Source organism: Falco naumanni, chromosome 4 (genome assembly GCF_017639655.2).
Source record: "Falco naumanni isolate bFalNau1 chromosome 4, bFalNau1.pat, whole genome shotgun sequence".
Lineage (NCBI taxonomy): Eukaryota > Metazoa > Chordata > Aves > Falconiformes > Falconidae > Falco > Falco naumanni.
The window spans coordinates 51,729,439-51,751,608 of NC_054057.1; the positions used below are offsets into that span (position 1 = coordinate 51,729,439).

Here is a 22,170-nt window from a genome sequence, read left to right on the forward strand (position 1 = left end):
TTGCAACAATTTTATGCTGACCATATGCCTGTAGTGAATCTAAGGTATGGATTTGTGGAAGCTGTTTTTAAAACTTATTTTAAAATACGAAGTTTTAAAAGAATGCTAATTTTTAAATATACTCTGTAGTGCCTGAAATTAACATACGCCATGGATTTGGTATGTTTCAACATGTAGATAGAAGGGCATCAATAAAAGAGTATGATCATTCTGGAAGGATTATAGAAATAAGAGGTTTAGATAGATTTTTTTGACCTGTGAAATCTCATCTTTCTCTTTGTTTTTCCTAATCGTTGGACAATATAAAATAAACCTGATACTACGCTTGCCTAAGGAAGTTTAGAATGGACACCCCACCAGCAGCTTTGGAGCTTTCCTGTGGCCTAGCAGGGGTCAGCTTCTAAGCTTTTTGTATCAAGCTTGAAAGGCCAGCAGAATTTCAAATGCAGTATATGTAGAGCTGCTTTTGCATATTCAGGAAAAATACTGTACCACTTCAAAGAGGAAAATTAAGTCCTTATCTTTGGCTGGTATTTGTGAGCACTTAATAAAAATAAAGGATATACAGAGATGGAGTATTCAGTGTAGAATCAAATGTGAATAAGAACAGTGGGGAAGCAGTATTTTGATAAGAGGGGAGAGTGTTTTTGTTCTAAACAGTTGTTTAGAATTAAATTATGAAACAATTATTTAGAGAGATCTGGCATTTTATCATTTGTATAACTTCTGGATCATGTGGTACTTTTTTGTTTCTGAGTAAGATTTGTTTCAGTTGAATGAGAGAGTTGTGTAAAGTTTAGAAAGAAAATGTCGGATGGGGAATAAGAGGGAAGAATCAAATCAAGAATTCGCTAAAAGTGACAGTGTGTGAAATGGTGGAAGCCAGTTGCCAGTTTGATGTGTTTGACAGAGTTTGTAGTTGGCCAAGACGGCATGAACTAGTTGAGGACCCTTCTTCAGTCGCATCTGCCATGCACTAAATGCTTTTCTCATTTTGCGCCAGAAGAAAGAGGATCTGGACAGCACTTGCATTTCTTAGACAGTCTTAATATGTTTGTTGAGGAAGGCTTAACTTCTCACTGGATGAGACCAAGGTTCTGTTGGGGCAAGTAGGAAAAGACCATAGTGTAATTAAAGTTGTGCGTGTCTTTTTTGAAAATGAAGAACCAACTTAGATTTGTTTTCTTTCTGGTACTTGCCACCTACTCTGTGTTTTGATTTAACAGATGTTGTTCGTTCCATTATGTTTTTAATATAAGTTTTGTGACTTTTCTTATCTGGCAATAATGGATCATTGTAAAGCCTGGAAAGTTAGGTTATACGAACTTGCCAAGTCAGCTAGTGGAGTATTTAATGAGTTTCTTCTCTATTGACAAATTTAGGCCAGATTAAACTTGTTTTACAAGGAAGTTTGATTACAGAAGTGAGGTTTGAAAATCCTGAAGCCTTTCCTGACTTTGAGGGCATGTGTTCAACAAGTACGCTGGCCTTGCTAAGTCCATTCCCTTTACCTCAGCTTCTCAAGACACTTTGTTTTGATCCCTTGTTCCTTAACATAGTCCTGTATAGTCTCTGTCTTTATGTCAGGGTTCAGGTGAGGAGCTGTGTCCCATCCATCCCATTGCCTCTTGAATCCCATTGATATGGTGCCTGGGACAGGGAGGAAAAGAGGTGTTCGTCATCCTTCTTGCAGAGTCATTTGATCCTCATCCCCAGCCTACTTCTAGGTTTTTTTATTCCCAGTAGCTTCTACTAAGCTTCACGTACCAGTCTTCGTTAAACTGGTTCAGTTCTTATTTTCATTGCAGTTTAGATGATGCAGCCCTTTTTTTGCTTTTTGGTTTGATTTTGTTCCCTCTATGTGCTTCCTCTGATACTGTTAAAGTTATTAGAGGAACAGTTAGAATTTTAAAGGTTCTTCCTACTAACGGCTCCTTAATCATGAGAATATATATACATTTTGTTTGTAGGCTTTTCTCTGCATTCAAATACGCTTATTGCAGAGAGGATCAGGGGGTTTTGTAGTTAGAGACTGATTCTGCAGTTTCAAAACAAAGTAAACGTGCACTCCTGGCAAAATGAATGTTTTGCATCCAGTTGCATTTTCCCACTGCTTTCTTGTGCCAGCTTAGAATTTACTTGGCCATCTAATTGTAAGTTTTTTGCCAGGTTTGGTGTTCAGCTGGATCAGTTCCTTGAGTTAGTTTACTGTACAACCACAGAAGTGCTAGTGCCTACAAAAAGGAGGTTACGAAAGCCTGCGGACAGGGTTAAAGTGATATGAAACAATAGCTTGCATGAAGAGGACTTTAGAAAGATGTGGCAAATAACACTGCTGAGGTGTCTTTTTGGGGAAAGCAGAGCTTGAACTTGAACAGTTTATAATGTCAAGTTGCACATGTAACTTATTTTATACTGTTTCAACCTGTGTTAACATACTTAATCATCAAACATACAAACACTCAGTAGTTTGATCCAGCTTAAAAGGTGGCCCTGTTTTTAGTGTGTGTTGGATCAGAGGTCCCTTTCAACCTGAGTTAATCTATTGGTTTTGTTTTGAGCTGTCATTTAAACTAGGTTTCAGTCTCCAGTTTTGGCTTACAAATGGTAAGAAGCCTTTTCTGCATAAAATACCAGTATTTGCTTGACTATTAAGTCTACTAGCAAAAAAAAAAAAAAAAGAGGGGGGGAATTGATGGCTATCTTTAGAGAGGTGTTTTGTGGGAGGTAGTGAGACTTTTTAACACATTCAGATGCCTGTCGGCTATATAGCTAGTATTAAAATTCTGTGCAGCACATTGCTAAAACATACAGTTTTTCAAATGGAACTCCTGTTACATAAATAACCTTTGGAAGACGCATTCCCATATAATGAGTCATTGCACAAAGTTTTGTCTGCTACACCCTGATGTGACTGTAAAATTCTCCTTAGGAGTTGAACATCTGAAACAGGGCTAATGGTTTTCAGCCAAAGCAGTCTAGAATTATGTACCCTGAAGTTGTTACTAGAAATACGAAACTAGTTTTACTTGGCTGAAAATAACTGTCATATGACAGACAAGCATTACATTGTCATCTGGCTGTCCTTATCATATAGCAGCATGGGTCAGGTTTACATTAGTTCAATTGCAAGCACTTTCACCTGAGGGATTTATATTTGCAATGTAAATTGCATATCTTTTTGCATCTGTTTTAATGAAGACTTTAATTGAGAGAGTCTAAGTACAGACTGTGGCACTGTTGTTTTTATAACCTTTGTTTGCATTCCTTTGGTTAGATACTGGCACACATGGATTATCCAAACCAGCTGAAATAATTTCCTTCGGGAAAATTTTGCAAGATGTAACACAATATGCAAAATTAAATGTATTGATAGTCCATTGTCTGGTATTCTATCACTGTCTACCTTAAAAGGAAGGTGGGAAGAAAGCAGGTGAATCTCTAAAATTGCAGTGTCGTCTTCATATTTAAAAGTAACCACGAGATATGTTGAAGCATGAAGGTAGCTATAAAACCTTAATTGTTCTGCTTTGAATGAATTGTGCAGTGTTATGATCCACACATCTGCTCTTAAAGTTTGTGTTCATTTTTAAAATAGCGTGGGGAGGAAAACATTGGGGGGCAGGAACTCAAGTGGAACTTAAAAGCTCTGGAAGCTTGTAGTTTGCTTTATATTTAAGCATGATTACTGCTTTTTTGTAATATATGGTTCTTCATGCCTTATTTCAGGTTAGCATAGCTTGATATAAAAACCGTGTACCTATAGTTTCTCAGATGCCCTTCTTCACATAGCATATTCCATAGACTGTTAACTTAATCAGCTTTGGAAAACAATAGTGAATAAGTTTACAACTTTATATCAAAAAACTCGACAAGAACTCTTGTGGCATTCTTCTGCAGGGAAGAATATTATAAGACATGCTGTGAGTTTTTGTGCAGGCTTATAGAGTAAGCTCTCAGGACTTGTTGATAGCAAGTTTGATCTGTCTGCATGTTTCAAGCAGACTGTTAATGTAATTAATGTATGATACCTCAAATGAGGAAATGTCTTTTCTTAAATTGTTAATATTTCCTATTACAGTAAACTCGCTGGTCTAGAATTTTGAAAAATTGTAATTTGTGTTTAGGCAAGTCTCTTCTCTCCTCCCCCAGCTGATTGATTCATCTTGTTAATTGTTAGACTAGAGTGCTAAATTCTCTTGTATGTGTGGCTAGTAAGTTGTCTTAGTCTAGTAATCAATATGATGCAGACAAAATTTATATTTTAAACTGCTGTGTTCCTCACCCAATGACTTTCTCCTAAAATACTTGAACTAGAAAAAGAATGCTTTTGCACCCACCCACCCTCTGCCAGTTAAATGTTAAATAGCAGCCAGGAAATAAGAGAATGGGGAACAAAAAACTCGGTGTACAGTCATTGTACTTGTATGTGTTTTAAGAATATTTAATAGTGATTGATACATTAGGTTAAATAGTAGTAATTTCTTGTTCTCTAGTTGTTCATGGTAGTCTTTATTTTTGTTTATATTTTAGGGAAAATATTTGGGCTTTTGAATGTGTGTGGGGTGGGGTTTTTTGGGGTTTTTTTGGGGGGTGTGTTAGGTATGAGTACTGTGTTGATATAAATGTGCCGAAACTGTTCACGTTCCTTCGATAAAATAAGTTTCTTATTTCTGTCTTGGTCATGTCTACTAGATTTGGATATGTAGAAAGCTTTTTAAACAGTTGCATTAAATACTGCATGTTTTGTTTTCTGGTCTTAACATAGAATTATGATAACAGAAAACATACTTGCCAAGAATTTTTTATTTCAGTACCTTTGTGTTCTGAAAGTTTTGCAATTATGCTGTGAAGTTTCTGTTCCATTTGTATCCTATCCTTCATGAGCTCTCTAAAGTGAGTATCAAAAGCATTACCAATCCATTCACTTTGTTACTTTGATTTACCAAAAAAAATCTGATGAAGTTTGGGTCTTTTTTTCCATTTTAGTTCGTTAGAGTTATCAATTACACATAGAGCCATAGTAACAACCTGAAAATAGATTTGATTTGGAAATCACTTTTTTTACAAATCAATTTCTCAAGAGAATAAAAGCTTTAATTCTACTATATGAGAGATGAAGAACTACAAAAGTGTTCTTTTAAAACAGTAATTCAGGGTTAAGTGGTTTTCTTCCAGCATGCACATGGTGTTACTGGTGTACCTGGTCCTTTATGCTGAATTTTTTGGTTTTTCTGGCACAGCTAGGAAGGAAGTCCGTTGTACTGGTACGGCCATAACAATGCCTCTGACAAAGCTGTCAATGGAAGTACAAGTGTGTATACGTGAAATCAGGTATTTTTCCTCTTGTGTTAAAATTTGTTGGTTGGGTTTTTTGTTTTGGTTTTTGTTGTGTTTTTTTTTTTTTTTTAATTTGTTTTTTGGTTTTGCTAGTGTTTGAAACTGTTGGGTTTGGGGAGAGGGTCTACATAGTGTTGTTCTGGATATTATGCAGAGGAGTGGTAGGCAATTGTAGTTGGCAGTTCCTGTCTCAGTGCAGACAGGACCATTAAGGCTTGATGAACAATTTTTGCAGTTGTTCAAACATTTACTTGAGAAATGGGTAATAGAAGAACTCTATGAGATACCAAGAGACAAGGAGTATTGGTTCTGGCTGAAGACATCCGAACTTTCATCTTCACTTCAAGTGAGTTTGGTATTTGGGGTGTGGAGTATTTGGTAGATATTTTGTAAAACTTCTTTTGGGTAAGAAGTTGAGGTGTTTGTGCTTGATGTGCAACTCTGCTAAAGGGGTAAAAGTGATTGTAGCTTTTATTCCAGTTGTTTCAAAGCATTTATGCTTGGCTGTAATAATGTTGATTCACATTTGTGTCCTTGGGGTGCAAGCTGAAATACTGTAGAGTATCATTTAAGTTTCATTCTATTGAAAAGTAATAGAAATGCATCCACTTGCCAGGGAGAGAAGATAAGTTCATCAGGGTTCCTAAAATTAATGGGTTTTAAGCTCTGACAAATCACTTTGGAATTTCTTCTACTGTAAAGTTCTGATTCTTAATTCCCATGAAACACATAAGCTTCTAGTTTAGATGTAACCTGTAAGAACTTACAAGGTCATTTACTTTCTTGCTTGAGACTTGCAGTGCTTGGGGAAATGGTTTTTCTTTTTATCAACCCCACTTGTTCTGTGGGTTTTCATTTGTTCTAGTTTTTTCTTTCAACCATCAGAGTGATGAACTCCAGCTCTGCTTTCTGCTGCTGTGATTGTTTGCATTGCCAGGCACATGGAAATAACATTCTGTCTGCCATACTGTAGTGCAGAACACAATGTATAAGTAAAGCTGTTACATTGCGAACTCCCACTAAGTGGAAGAAAGCCTCTGATTTGGAGCAGCTCAGATTAGGCAATGACGTGGGATTTGAGATGTCACTATTTTAACAGAAAGTAACTATATGATCTCCTGAGGAGAAAAGAGAACATTGAGAATGAGCCATTGAAATCCATATCTCAAAGAATGTTCTAATTTTTTCCAACATAGTTTACAAGTTACTTTTTGATTGCAGACATTTCCATAGGCAAACAGATCTTCAACTGTTTAGTTAAAACAAAAGTGTTCAGTTTATTTAATTTTAAAAGTGTTGTAGATGTAGATGAATGTTAAACCTGCTGACTATTTGATGTCTTAAAAATTTTTCAAATACATGGAGCAGTCAGGACGGTATCAGATGCAGCAAATCATAGATGGCAACAAGAGTGGTGGATTTGATTTTAACATCCCTTTGATGTTGGAAAGAAATAAGTCTTCTGTTTTTTCTTTTCTTTAGAGGCTAGTTGTACATGGAAAAGCCTTTATCAAATTCTTGAAAGTACTTTCTTCAGCTGGAATGATGCAGTTGCAGATTAACTGCTATTTATGCAGATCTCTGAAAATAACTGTGGCATTTTACTCAAGGAGTTTGATTTTGCTTTAACTGTCATCACTGCATTCTTCTAAACTCAAGTGACATTTTTTGCAAGAAAGCTGTTACATGTGATTAAAAGCTGTGTACAAATCTTAGACTGCTGAAAATATCTGGTAGTTGTACTGGGCTGGGATTCAGGCCTAAAACAACACAACAGTAAAAGCCATAAAAAAATCTATTGCCAATTAGCACACACAATGAAGTTTGCTGTAGCAAACTGAAATGTAGATACATCCTACTCAGCTTGGGCACCTCATTTCAGAGATGTCTCTGCCATCTGTCTTTAGTCAGTGGGAAGGAATGAGCTGAATTTTTTGCAGGAGATCCCTTTTCTCTGTATTATAGGAACATAGAGTAATGAGGTCATAACTTCATTGCTACTTTTTACATGCTAAATTTAGCAAGGAATAAGGGGGCCATAGCTGTTAGATTTTAATTAATACATGTAGTAAATATTCTATTGTAGAACTTCTAAAACAATTATTAGCACCGTGCAGCAGCATTTGCTGTAAAATCTGCTGAGAGTTTAGGGGCTAACAGTGACTTGGCTGCGTATGGTACTCCCTGCATGTGCACAGACATTAACCTTTCCTTCAGGAGAAGTGAAAACCAAGGAAGGTTCTGCTTAGGAGCAATCAAAAAAAGTGGCATAGTTATTCTGGCATTGCCTTGGGCAAAATTTATTGAAGCTGGATTTTAGGGAACTGAGCAACGAGGTGATTGACTATTCACAGTTCAGGCAGTAGTCTTATAATTGACAGAAATTTCTTCTCACTCATAGCAGATTGGTTTCAGGCACAAGATGTTTGTTTTCCATTTAGAGCTAGAATTTGCTGAACTAAATAGAGACATAGAAGTCCAAATTCATTGGAGATTTTCTTTATGATCAAATATGGGCATCTCCAGAGGACTGTATCTGGCCATAGAAGAAATATTTCAAGATGTCAGATGTATCTCTCCAGAGGCCCTTATTTCTCTCTACTAACAATAAAGCAGGTGTAGAGTGACTACATTATTCTTGGACATGTAATAGATAGAAGTTTAAAAATTAAAGAAGAATAATTCAGCAATTGCCTACTGATCATCAATATTTGAACCTTTAAAATTGGAAACTTTTGAAATTGCAGTGAGGCCATATATAGGTAAAAACCATTGTTGACATGCAAAAAGAGTCTTCTTGTTGTTATTAACTGCAACCAGGATCTAGTGGGTATGATCTGATTGTCTCTGTTCCAGCTATACATTGTGCAATATCCAGAGTGGGACAGTAGGTGTGGATTAAAATGCAGAAATGGTGGGCTTACATGTCAGTTACAAGCAACTTGGTCTTTTAAGACTCTATTGTGTGCCTTATGTTAGGATTCAATTGTAGGCAGTATGTTTATAAAGTGACTTACTACTTGTCATTAATTAAAGTAACACTGATTTATGATGGCTGTTTTTACTGCTACGTTGGGAAGTGGAAAAACATAACTTGTTTGTAATGGTTGAGTTTGGTGTAAATAATATTCAAGACATCCCTGAATGCTACTTGGGTTATCTTCAACATTGATGGTAATCAGTAATAAGAGAGGAGAGGTGACAACTCTTGCTACATTTATAGAAGCAAAAGTGTTATCCAGCTTTTCTTTCTTCACTCTTGCTGCCTCTCCATCCTGTCTATCAAACACTCAACAATTCCAGCAGTCTAATGCTGGAGGAGGAGGAACTGGAGGAACATGCCCCCTCTGTGTCCAAGAAAATACTGAATCTTAATCACTCAGCTACTTGCTATCCATCATTTGTTTGAAGGGCAGTAACTGCCTTTATACAAGGGCTAGTTTCAATTGGGGGTAAATATCTTCGTGCAGGCACTTGTTGAGTGTAAGTAATGGCTGTGTAAATAGAAATAAATTGTCCTTCCGTCAGCAACTATGTACGCTTGGGCATGCTACTAGAAGTAAATTGACGGTATTACTGAAAATCTTTAGATATACTTGATAGCAGTTTTCCCTACAGTTTATGGTTCCACTGAAGAGCTGGTTTTCTAGCTGTTTGTGTAAAACCTGGTGTATATTCTTTCAAAAAAATACAGGAACTCCTCTCTGAAGATATGCAAATAAGTGAATTTACATTAAAGGCAGAGAAATTAATTTAAGATGCATATGGCCATCACCAAACATTAAACTTCCCAAAAAAGAGGAACGCAGATGCTTTAGTTTCCAGTATTGCTTTAAAACATAGTTTAGCTTAGAAAGTGATCAATGGAATCACTGATGGTTTGCGGTCGTAACATGAGAGAAAGTGTCTCTGTCTGCATGAAGCTGGAATCTCAGGGGTTGTTTCCTGGAACCAGGACCTGCAGGAATTTTGGTAGGGTGAAGGGGAGCATTGCAAGCTGATAACTGGGCTTTTTATTTCCATTTAGTCACTTGTATTTTTGTATTTACTACTGGTATCTTAAAAGATGTCATCTTCTTGAAACCTGGTCGCCAATTTAAAGCAAACAACTCTAAATGTTGGTTTTAAACTCCCGATTTCCTACTTCCTCTTTGCTTTGCTGATTTGTAGATACTTGCATGGAAGGACAAGTGTCTGAACAAATGTTGTTGTGTACACGAGTGAGAGGATCAGCAGGACTGTCAAATATCCAGGTGTTTTTTAACTAAAATGTACAGAACGTAGTAGTAAGTTAGAGAAAAGGTACTGCAGGCCCATTGGTAGTAATTTACTCATTTGCTTCAGTTGCACTTGAGGGGCTTCATCTTACTTTTTGCTAAGTGTGGACTTAATGTTGCAAACTTGGAGGTGCCTGCCAGGCAGTATTCATGTGTTTGTGGATGATTGTAAATCTTGTAGTTCTGTAGATGGTGTATTTTGGTATAGATTCACTTTCTGATGAAGATTATTGTGCAGTTCGAGAGAGATGCTGCAAGCACAGTGTGTCTTCCTACTTGTTCTGTGTGTAGTTTAGAACAGCAGCTTCTGTAAGGGTGAAATTCTGTTTACTTCAAATTTTAATATTTTTAATAAAAATTGAGTTCATCAGTGTCAATGTTAAGTCTCAGTGCTGGGATATCAATCGGTTTTTAATGTTGTATTTGTATTAGGCACTGTATCCATGTTCCAGAGCAAAATTGTGTATGTTGTACCCACTTGCTTAAGGATTATTCCTCTGAGCCTACTGAAGTCATAGGAGTTTGGGAGCTGACTTTACTTGGACCAGGATTTTACCCACTTTTCGAATTCCAGAATGAAAAATTATAACTCTGCATTTGTATGTGAAAAGCTACTGCTTCTGACTATCACAGAAGATTTTTCTGTTGGTGACTGGCTGGCTGACAGAAAGTATTGGGCTTATAGAAGATCAGTGCCTTGCTGGATGTTACACTGTACAAACGTGTCAATCCAGTAGCATAAGCATGCATGGTTTCCTCAGAGGATACAGTTACAGTAGTATCCGTTCCTTCTGTAGGTTTGATATAAGTATGCTTCCTCTGCTTTTTCTAAAATAGCTTCTTGGATAAGAGGTCCTAAGCTCAGTCATTGGACAGATGTTCCAGCTGAAAAATAAGCTACCAAACCAGATTGACAATTATACAGGAATTACAAGCTCTGGGCGCAGGTTGAAAACATGCTTGTAAAATCTTTTCGATATATAATGAAAATACCTTTTCTACTTCAAAACCAAGTGATACTACTGGTTGAGGATTTGATATTTTTTTTATTATTATTTATGTTGAACATTATGTTCTGTCATTTGGTGAAGACTTTTTCCATTAAAGTATCCTTTGTTGATGACATGTAGAGTCAAAATAGTAAGACTGGTATTTAAGGATGAGTATAATAATTAATTTAGTTGGGAGTCTGTCTGGGTTTTGGTTCCACCTTATAACTCAAACATATGATGTAGCATACCCAAGTTTAGAAATGTGGTTTAGCAGGGAGTGCTTCAGTGTCTTTCCTTAGCAACCCAGCCTACCAAAAACACACTAGAGCTGCCCTTCCTGGGCTGCACTGAGGAATGGTAGGAAACTGCATGGTTTTAAGGTGGAGTTTATAAACAGAAATAGGATAACGATGCCTGCAGTCACAGGGATTGGAGTTCAGTGGTCAGAGTGTTTTCCAGTTATGTATTTCATTTGTCTTGCATTTTCAGGATAGTTGTGCATGAGGATAAGGGCTGCCCTAAAAATCTAGAGCATCAACTTTGCCTTAAGTAAACTTATCTGATACAAGGGAATTTGTAAAATGGAACTGGTTTTTTTGTTTGTTTTGGTTTGATTTTGGTTTGTTTGGTTTTTTGCAGGGGGCTGAGCATTTTTGAGTTAGAAAGAGTGATGGAGGATAACAACAGCTGCTAAGGGGTTAGAGCCAGCCTTTGCAGAAGCTGAGAGGATATTCAGGGAAGGATAACTCCATAGTACTACTTTGTTTTTTCTTTTTCCTTAGACATCGCTTCTGGTTGCTGTGTTAGTTGGACCTTTGATCTTGCCTAGTGCAGAAGTTCCTATATTATGTGTTGCTGATGAAATATGTGATATATTTTGCATGTCATTTTCTAATAACACCGTACTGTATTCTATGCTGAAGTACAGTCTGTCCGGGGGGATGAAATTGTTTTAGAGAAAATAGAGAATAAATGTTATAAATACTAGAAATTTTAGTGTGCACATGATTATTAGAAATACTGAGCTTTGTATAAGAAACTGGTGTAGGAATCTGGTTAAATGCTTGAATGGAAGAACCAGGAAGGGTTACACATATACACTGTTTGTCATCAGATATCTGATGCTATCAGGTGAACTAGGGCTTTCCTCCCCACCATTCCTTGTCACTATGTTAACTGAGACCCAAATTAAACATTACCACTCTTTTTGGTTTCACATCATTAGGATGTTCTGCATTCTGTTACTTTCTTAGCAGAGTTTTATAGTTTCAGAGAGAGTATATTGCTGAATATTTACAGGTTCACCAAAACTGCCAGTCTGTCTATACCCTTTATAGTCTCTGGATTTTATATAATAAATTTCCAGTGTTTCAGCTAGAAATGATAGACGGGGATTTTAAAATTTTAAACTCAATGATTTCTGATTGAGTTTAAAAAATGTTTTAATATTAAGAATAAACTCTGGCTGGATGGTACTGGATGCAGTGCAGTTTGTAGAAGTTACACACTTTTGCTGTTGTTGAGAGTCAGATTCAGTTGAAACATCAGTGTGCATATATTTTCTTTTTGTGCAGAACTAAATAATAAGCATATAAGAGCTAACTAATGAGCATATTCTACAGACTTGTTTGACGACTTAGGATGCAGATTAACCCAGCTTGAGTTTGCATGCTCTGATACTGTATTTTAGCTTGAATACCAGCTTGGATTGGAGAATAAAAGGGTAAAGTTGATAACATGTCAAAAAGTAGTACTGTATGGGATTTTTTTCAAGTGTTAAAATTCAGTGAGTCCATGCAGCTGTGGTTCATGCTATGTCTTTCAGCAGTTTAAACATTTACAATCTGATTCTCTGATATCAGTAATGATTACAATGCTTGTGGGAATTTGGAGATGTGCTAATATGGGCAGTCATTTAAACTTTGGTTACACCATGTCTAAAACCTGGTGTGACAGCAAGACTGTAATCAGCATAAATCCAGATCTTGATATTTTGCTTGTGTAGAGTGTTACACTATTCAGTTTTTGATTATTTTTTTTTTCACTCTACTTGTCCTTGCCTTTCATTGGACATCAGCATTTAAAATGTAATTGTTATTGATGTGCATACCCACTGAAGGTGAGATTGGAAAAGGGCATCCTGCTGTCATAACAGTTGATAATGAATTCTGGTCTTCTGAATAAGGATGTTGTGTAGATGAAATCACCATGTAAATGTGGGTAGTAACCTATCCAAATGTTAAGCCTAAGTTCTTATGTTGCCTTGCTTTAAGAAGCTCTCAATATCACTTCTGTTCCAGTTCCAGCTGACAATTGAGGAGAATGGGAAACCATTAGATGAAGAGTGCCTTGAAGTATTTTTGTTAGGAGTCTTCCACTCCCTGTAAACTTGAAGATTGCTGTCTTTCAGTGAGTGTTTTTTTTTGATGGGTTCTGAATGATGGATATGAACTTCAGTGGTGTAGTTGAAGGACTGGCTTTTGCCAGGTCTGCCAGGCAGCAGACACTAGTCGGATGTTGGGAACATGTTCATATAGGTGACTTGTTAGGTCTTGGTGGACCTGCATGCTGAACATAATCGTGGTTTTAGTCCTTGCATTGCTAGTATATCAGTGATTTCATGAGTGCTTTTAAATTTAAATCCCTTTATAGGAAATACATAGGTTATTTTATTATTAAAGAGGTTGTCAAAATTAAAATGAAAAGCCTAGCTATCAAATTGTGAGAAACATAACTTCATTTCCTCAGCCTATGCATCTATCATGATTTTTTTTTTCTTGTAGAGAAAGATTAAGGCAAGATTAATCCTTTTATCTAATTAAATTAGGTTCTAAAGTCTCTGTTGGTTGTTTGCAATAACTTGTTTTGAGTCTTGGGAACGCTTCCTGCCAAAATTGACATGCTGTACCACATTGCTCAAGTTACTTGCTGGAAATCTCCCACCCTGGGAAGCAAAGGTATTCTTTTAGAAATGATCCAGAGACCTTCATTATATTCTAGAGGAAAAATACTTGCTAGGTGTGAAAAAGATGTCTCTTTATGTGTCAGGATGTCAAACTTATGTCAGAGGTTCTTCATGTGGATCCTTCAGAAAGTGGAAACCATTAAAAGGTTCCTGCAACTTAAGGCCCCGTATACCTTCTATATATATATTTTTTTTTTTTTTTTTAATGGTCCTGTCCCAGTCCAAAATGATCACTGAAAATTTACAATACTTTTCCAGCAGGAAAGTGGAAGTGTGAACAGAGTGATTCAGGAAAAATTACAAGATCTTCTTACACTGCAGTGAAAATGAAGCTGTTTGGTTAGAGTTGACTTTATCTCTAGATAGAAGCCTGAATTACGGTATTTAGTACTAGTATACTAGTACTTGAAGATAATTTTAGGCTGCACTAGAAGATGAAGCTGTGGTAGGGGACTGAAGGCTAAAAGTTTTGTGTTTAGAAAGAAGCAACAGATGAGCAAAGGAAAGCTATGTGGTTCCCTCCAGCAGACACAGTGGGGCTAAATTAGGGTGGATTCTGCATCCAGATATGACAGAAATCCTTGCCACTGTATTTCCAGATGTTTGGCAGGAAATTGTGTAATCCCTAGTGTTAAAGCAAGGAATTTTCGTTTTATGTGGTGCCTCAGATGATTAAGCCAGGATGCTTCTGGAAGTTAATGATGCTCAGTGTTTAATTTCGAGGCTGAACAGCTTTCCTCGACTTGGGGTTGCAAAGGCTGAATGTCAAGCTAGAAGCAGGATTTCCCCATTCCTTTACTAGCAGACTACTGTTCTGTCATTCTTCCAGAGCAGCTGCTTATAATGTGTATCCCGGAGGATTTTATTACGGCAAGCTGCAGCTAAGTAGGAGGTTTCTGGGTAACTTTGTATTGCGGCATGCTTGCTCTATCTCTGCAAAAATAGCAGCACTTAGGCAAATTTTTATTTAGTTTTTGTACTGGTGAGTCAAATTGCTGAAAAGGAATGTAGTCTTGACAAGCCTCGCTGCCATTATGAGTGAAGCCTATTTAATAGATGTTGAAGTGAAAGGCATGCATGGAGAAAATGAAAGTGTTGTGCTTTGTAAGGTCTCGGGATCCTTCAGTTCTGAATTGCATGACTCGCTTCTGGGCTGCCCTTTCAGTCGCAGAGCTCTGAAGCCTCTTTAGCCAGGGCTTTTCTGTTGCAAATAAACGTGTTTTGCATTGCCGAAGACATTGCTTGCCTTTGAAGTTGGGGGTGTGTGTCCAGGTGAGAATGTTCTGGTGGTATTGCAGGGTTGCAGAGGGATGGATTCTGAGCAGACAGCTGTCAAAACTTGAAGCTGATGAGGTTTTTTGCTAGGCTGCTAGCAAAAACTGGAGGATTGTTAATTTTCCAAATGCTGTTACAGAATTCACTGTAATGAGACGGAAAACAGAGGGACAACTTTTGAAGTCTTTTTATAATATATATATCTTTGTATTATTTAAATGAGAAGCATAAAGACATTTATGATCATTGGTAAAATGAAGTATTAAAGAAGTATTAAATATTTTGAATTTAGTTCTATGTTTTAATTCTGGCACAGCAGAAAGGGTGGATGTGAGATCCTTCTTGTGTAGTTTGGGCTTTAGTCGAGTTCAACAGTGTGTCTATGGATAGTTGTGGCTCTTTTTACAGTGCTGCTACCATTTGCAGCATTTTATGAAGACCTAATTTATGCTAGTTTAGCCTGACTTTACAAAAACAGCCTATGTGCTGCTAGTCATTTTCCTGTCTTCCAGATATATTGTCTGTGGCCTTTAGGGCATACCAGAATGCTGAAGTATCCTGAGTATGTGAGCTACTGTTTATTTGAAGTTTGAACTGGTCAGTATATTAGGCCTTTCTTTAGACCTTTAAGAAGAAGAGAGGAACAGAGGTAACAGAAGGCTGCAATGAAATAAAACTTTGTGTCATATAAAGAATCTCAGTTTTATTACTTGAGGTATATTAATTTTATTATAGATGCTTTCCTGTGTTCGTATTGAAACCCAGAGGTGTTGAAAAGCCATTTGTTTCAGACTTGCTACAAGTGCCAACTTGTTTTGTGTTTAATTGCTGTGTTGTTGAAAGAATTATTTTTCACCTTGATGCTCACAGTGACTGAAGCACATAGCTTGTGGGGCAGTAGAAAATACATAGAGATCACATTGGAAAACGTGTGCCGAATAGCTGTCTATAATTTGTTGTGGCAGCTCTTAGGACTTGCTGAACTGATAATGGCGGTTCACGTGGGATGACAGTGTTTGTGCTGGTGGAATGTTTTTAGGAACATTTGGTGGGATACCAAGTATGTGTTTCTAATACCACTCTTGTCTCATAGGTGCAAATCTGACTCAAAGGGCATGTAATTACTTTTTTTTTTTAAAAGGTTTATTTTGTTTTCCAGTGTGTTGTCCAAGTGGCTTATGTTCCAGTTTATAAATACATACAGTCCTTAACCTTGCTTGGCATTACAGCTGCTTCTTCCACTTAGATATATTTCCACTTTTTCCAATATTTCCGTTTTACTTTCAGGTTATATAGTGATGGGAGAGCTATGGCAATAGCTCTAGGGCCCTTCCCCACCTCCTTTCTCTCTGTATCTTACTCTGTGTGTGTGTGTATGTGTATGGGTTTAGGGTTTGTTTTGTTTTGTTCTTTGCCCTGGCCTTAATTTTCTAATGTTTGATTTATTTATTTATCTATTTTTATGTGTTTATGGGCATTTATTATCAAAGCCTGTATAGCTTATTTTATATAGCTTTTAATTTTAGGTTAATCATACTGATTTACGTGGGTCCTTTGTGGGCTTTCATAGTGTGTTTGACAAAAGTGATTATCTGTATTCAGCCTTGCTTCTGGATCTTCCAGATGTTTCTGTTGAAAGACATTACATACGTAACACGCCCCTGATGATTCTCAGTGAAACTGTTTCAAGAGTGCTTGCTTAATCCCCATACTGAAAACATACAGCATTTGTAATACTGAATACAAATTTTGCTGTGCAAATCATTTAAATATATTTAAGACTGCAAACACAACATGCATGCCAAAGTGTGCTAAACAGAAACAGAATCAGATTACCAAAGAATAATGGAAATAGCAGTTCTTTGCTAATTTAGTGACAAGGGCATGTGGTTAATTGCAGCATTTTTGAGGAACCCTCATTAACAATGTAATGTTCTCTTTCAGGAATACTGAACCCTGCAGTTCTGCAACGGTAGATATGTACTGTGTTTTCCCTTGTAATCCAGAAGATATGGGAGCTACGGTATTTATGGGGTTGGTAGTTGGGAAGATTGCTAGGATAACCCTGGGGGTAGATTATTGGAGTAACAGAAGACAGCCTGGCTGCTTTGCTTTCCCTTCCATCCCCTTTCCTTCCTGTTAGGAACAGTTGTTCCCCCAGTCTGTGTTTGAGGTTAAGCCTCTTCAGGTTGTGTTGAGTAGCAGAAGAGTGCGCCGATTCCTTTGTGGAAAGGAACAAATACTTGACCTACTGCTGCCCCTTGTTTCTCCAGGGAGAAGGCATTGTTGGCTGGAATACATGGGATCAAGCCATGAGCCCTGCTTGCCTCTGTTTTACTTAATATGTTGTTAGGCCAGCCTGCTTTACTGACTGGAAAATACTGAAGTGAATAGCTTGAATATCACTGTACAACACTCTTTAGTCATGCTAGGATTCCTCCTTAATTCTTCTACTAAATTTCTCTGGCCTTTTTGAGTTACAAGTGCAGTGAGTTTAGAGTGGGGTTTTTTTTTGCCACACCACCTAGCTTTAGGTTTAGTAGTTAAATAACTGCTTATGCATTGTGCTAAATCACAGAAGGTGATTTAAAGCACCTAAGTTGGGCTTCTGTTCTGAATTCCTTCTATGGGATGCTGTCACTCTCCACTGATGAGACTATGGAGACTAATTGCACTACCCTTTTATATTTTTACATTTAAGATAGGCAAATATGCTTTTGGTAGAGAGGTGAATTTTGTATGTAACTAGCTTTCCAAAGTAAGCAGAAGGGATCAATATCCAATACGAGATATTTGGGAAATAATTGGAAAACTCTTCTCCAAGAGTGCTTAATTATATTGTAACTACACCAAGAAACTTAGTTATATTGTGTGACCTTAAAATTAATCAAGAAGTTACTGATATAGTGTAAGATTTCTATCTAGAGCAACAAGTAAACTGCAAATGGAAGAGACTAGACATAAGCTAAGTAATGCTGACTCAAGTATGTTAAACATAACTATTGTAACACATTATTTTTAATGTAGTCTGAAATTGAATTCTTACCTTTAATCCTTGGAGGGGGATAGATGGGGAAAAAAAGCCCATACGTAGTGGTGGTGGTGGTGAGGGTGGTTGGTTTTTTTAAGCTAACTGCTTTTATTGCTTCCTTTACTGTAATACACAACTAATGAGAAAGTGATTAGTTTGCAGCAAAAAAAGTTTTCACTTCATGGAGTACTCTGGTCAATAGCAGTAGTTGTGTACTTTGAATATAGGTGCCATTTTTGATGTTTCAGTTCATGTAAATGATGATTAGGACCTATGTATTAATCATAATCATTAAATAGAAGTTAAATATAACAAGGGCTGACTGATAAATAGCTTTAAGGGTGGAGAAGGCTACAAAGATAAGTGTTTTAAAGTGAGGGGATCAGTGAATAACAACTGCAATTTATATTTTATAGTAGATTATTAACACCTATAACTTGTGATGAAAGCAATTCACTGTTATTTCCAGAAGGGTGTTGTAACTTCATTCTTTCTGATTTTCTTGTCAATACTTGCTTTTAGTGACATTTTGTATATATGTAAAACCTCCCTTGTGTGAACAAAAAATTATATTTAAGGCAGCAATTTTATTATTATTACTTACACTTTGAAAATCCTTTGCTATCATTTGCTGATTACTGTTTGACTTTTCAAAATTTCCCACCAATCCTTAGTTCCTGGGGTTTGAGTTTAAGGATTATTACATTTTGTCTAGCCTTGTCCTTAGAAAGATGCAGATAATCATCTGGGCAGAGAACTGACTTAATGTAGCCAATATGAAGAGAGTATATAGAGAAGTTGAATAATAAAATCATTCTGGGTAAGAAACATTCTGCTGTTACTACAGAAATAGGAGCTTGTTAGTGGCTTTCTCTTTTTTTCCTTTTTGTTTTTCTTTTTCTTTTTTTCTGGTTTTTTTTATTGTCTTCCAGGACAGAACAAGGAACTGCATTCCTTGGGTTCTTTTGGGTATCTTATTGATCATTACAAAACATATGTTCTGAATTGAGGTTTTGACAGCGCAGGATATGAGCACACCAGAAATAGAAAGTAAACGTGAGAGCTGTTTAGGGCTGAGCACAAGCAGTTGTGTGAGAAAGCTAAATCATGTATTTTTAATGTGCATAAATGCATCTTTTGAGTACTTCCAAGTATTTTGCAATGTAATGTTTAATACTAGAGTATTCCTGAAACATGTAATATTATAATGTTTTTGGTGTTGAACATGTTTGTTAGGGTATTTCTTGTAGTAGTTCTCTTTAGTTGTACTTTCCTTTGAATAATAAATAACTACACCAAGCAGTCAAAATGAGACAGTACTTGCCAAACCTGCATGAGCAATTTAATAACAGAAGCAAAGTGGAAAATGCTTTAGTCTTTCACTGTCTTTGCTGAAGTCTTGACTCTTTGTCTTTTTCTGTCATACTTGTCTAATACATTTTGTACAGGAATTAACAGATACTACTCATCGGTTAGTCTGATTTCAACTTCTGTTTCTGGCCATAAAATGTTTGTGCAGTTGCCTCAGTGCTCTTATGTCTGTCCTGACTGATTTAGAGTACCAGCTTCCATCCTTCAGGCTTTCCCCAGTTGTCTTTGTGTAAGACTGTGTTTGATATCAAGAATTCTTAAAGCAAAATACGGTTTTGCCATTAATATCGCAGTCTCATGCAGCAGGCTAAAAATGTATGGAATTAGTAGATTGATACATGTTTATGTCTTGTTTTCAGCCTGTCTGGTTGTGGAGCATCTGAAGTTTAAATAAAGCTCAACTTTTGATTCAAGATTAACTGTATTAAAAATTTCAGAGTCTTGAAGATGGAAGGTTGTGTTCTCTCTGTTAGAGGTATCAGAATAGATGCTGAATGCAATGGAATGTTACAAGTGGACGGGGTGGAAAAGCAAGGATGGAAAAGGGATGAGGAACAGGCATGCAATATGTAATTAATTGTATTATTTTTTTGCCTATTAATGTGTGCAGCTGTAGAAGTAAACTAGGCTGATATAACTAAGGAGTTGCTCTAGTACTAACTCAGGTAATGGTAGGTGTGGCACACTGAAGGACAAGTGATTATTAAATCTGTGGGAAAATTAAGAACCATGTCCTGTTAGGCAAGGTCTTAATAAAGACTGTATAGTAGATAAAACTAAAAATCAATAAATTAGTGTATATGAGTAGATATTAGTCTATGGTAACCTCTTGCAAATTGCCCAGCCTATCTCAAGTGATTCTGCATAATTTGGGACGAATGGGTACATAATTTGGGTGCTAAATGGGTACAAGAGACATGCTACCTGTTTTATTTGGGAAACGTATTGAATGTCAGGCATGTGCATAGTGTAGGGAATGTGGCCTGTGCCTTGGGGAGTTTATACCCTGGGTCTGGGAAGTCGGATCATGCAGTGGAGGAAGATGAATTTCATCTTGACTGAGGCTGTATTTAGAATGGAAAGTCTTTCTCAGTCTGGTGTGGCTATCCCGTTGATGTCAACTGCATACTTATACAAAAGACTAAAAATCAATTATGAACATAACTGCTACATCTTGCATGACTTGCAGCAGACAGGTTTTCTTTTGGTATTTCCATGAATTTTCTTTTCCTTTCCTCATCTATGTATTTAATTTGTTGTTTCTTTTCAATGTATTTTGTTGCCATTCGTTACAATAGCTGTAGTTCATATTCTTCCTTGTGTGGAACAGCTCTTGAGTTCCCACCCTGTGAACATCACTGACCACTCTCCTAAGCAAATGACAATATTCATGTTGATCCAACATCATGCTTAAGAGATAATTAATTATTGAAAATTGGCACATGGTCCGCCTGCAGATTCAGAAGTCAAGTATTTTATGAGAAAGTTTAAAATAGTCCTTATTATAATAAGGGTTAATGATAGTGTTCGTTCTTTTTGTTTCTTTAACTTTTTACCAGTGGAAGCAACTTGAGAACCCTGCAAGGCAAAAATTGAGTGTAAGCTCTGTTCAGCTATGTAAATTCATAGCATACAGTAATTGCCTGTATTGCAAATGCAAAAAAAAAAAAATTATTTTTGTTTCTAAGAAAGAAAGAAACCACTCACCCAACCCTCTAAATACAGACCTCAGACATTCTACCCACCATAATTTTCTAGGAAATTAGTTATAAATAAATAAAATATAATACGGTTCAAAACCTGCTCCATCTATTATTAATAATTCTATTGTTTGAACTCACAAAGTAAAATAAATGCCATTGAATGTTTTTATTACAGTCAAGCAGATACTGGTCATTTTTGTGCCACTTGTAATGGGTTTGATAGATGTGTGATATATATTTTTAAAGTATTTTAAAAAGGCTTCTAAAAGCCTCTCTTGACAGTGGAAGATGGCAGTGTTTTTAATTCTTTAAGAATCTGTAAAAATGTGTAGTTTACTTTAGTTTTGAACCCAGGAATATTGAGGAAGAAATAGACCAGAGAAATAACTAACAATACAGATTTTGCTGTAGGGGCCAATCCTCCAGCATAGCTAAAACATGGATGCTTAAATGAAATTATTAAGGACTTCTCTGAATCTAACTTGAGCATATTCAACGATATATTAGTGCTGATTGTTAATGCATAACTTTAATAAAAAATAAATAAAGAAATCATTAGTGGAGTTTGCTTTCAAATCCAACTTGTTGAAAGTAAAGTTTTAAAGTACATATTTAACTGACTTTTCACATTTAGGATATGTGTAGAATAAAAATAACCAGTGGGCACTGTTGTTAAAACCAGTGGTACAATCTGTTATGCTATGAAGAGATTAAGACTTAGCAACTCAGTTGAGACATTGCTTCATGAAAGTCAGTATATGTAGGTCACAGTTTTTTAGTGTGTTCCAAAGCTCTTTGTGTTTCAGAAGTGTGATCTGCATCTTGTTGTAGAAGCTGTTAGTTTCTAAAGAAATGTTTAACTCTGCTTCTGCTGCAGTGCTTCAGGTTTTTATCTTTTTGTGTGTGTAAGATGTAAAGCTACTAACTGTGTTCTCCTTCTGTGTCTGGAAAACTGCATCTGTTCTTCCAGCGTTTAATTGGTGTTTTCCTGCTGTGATAGGTACTTCCCATACCATGTATATACCATTAAACTTCTGTCTCATTGATTTCTGCAGTTGCCTGAGAAAAGGAATCGCTAAAAATGTTAAGGACTTTTGTCAGAAGTTAAATCCATATTCCTGAGTTCAGCTTCATTGATTAAATATTTCTAGCCATGATTTGTTGATATTGCAGAAGTTCTGACGTGAATGAAAGGAAGTAAAAGTACAGTCAGGAC

At 36.5% G+C, this 22,170-nt stretch overlaps 1 protein-coding gene across 2 annotated transcripts in view; it reads left to right on the forward strand.

Moving 5' to 3' along the window:
- The window catches only part of ESYT2 (extended synaptotagmin 2), an 84,349-nt gene that overhangs the window by 6,691 nt on the left and 55,488 nt on the right, over nt 1-22,170 (forward strand). The gene's annotated exons all lie outside the window — the stretch shown is intronic.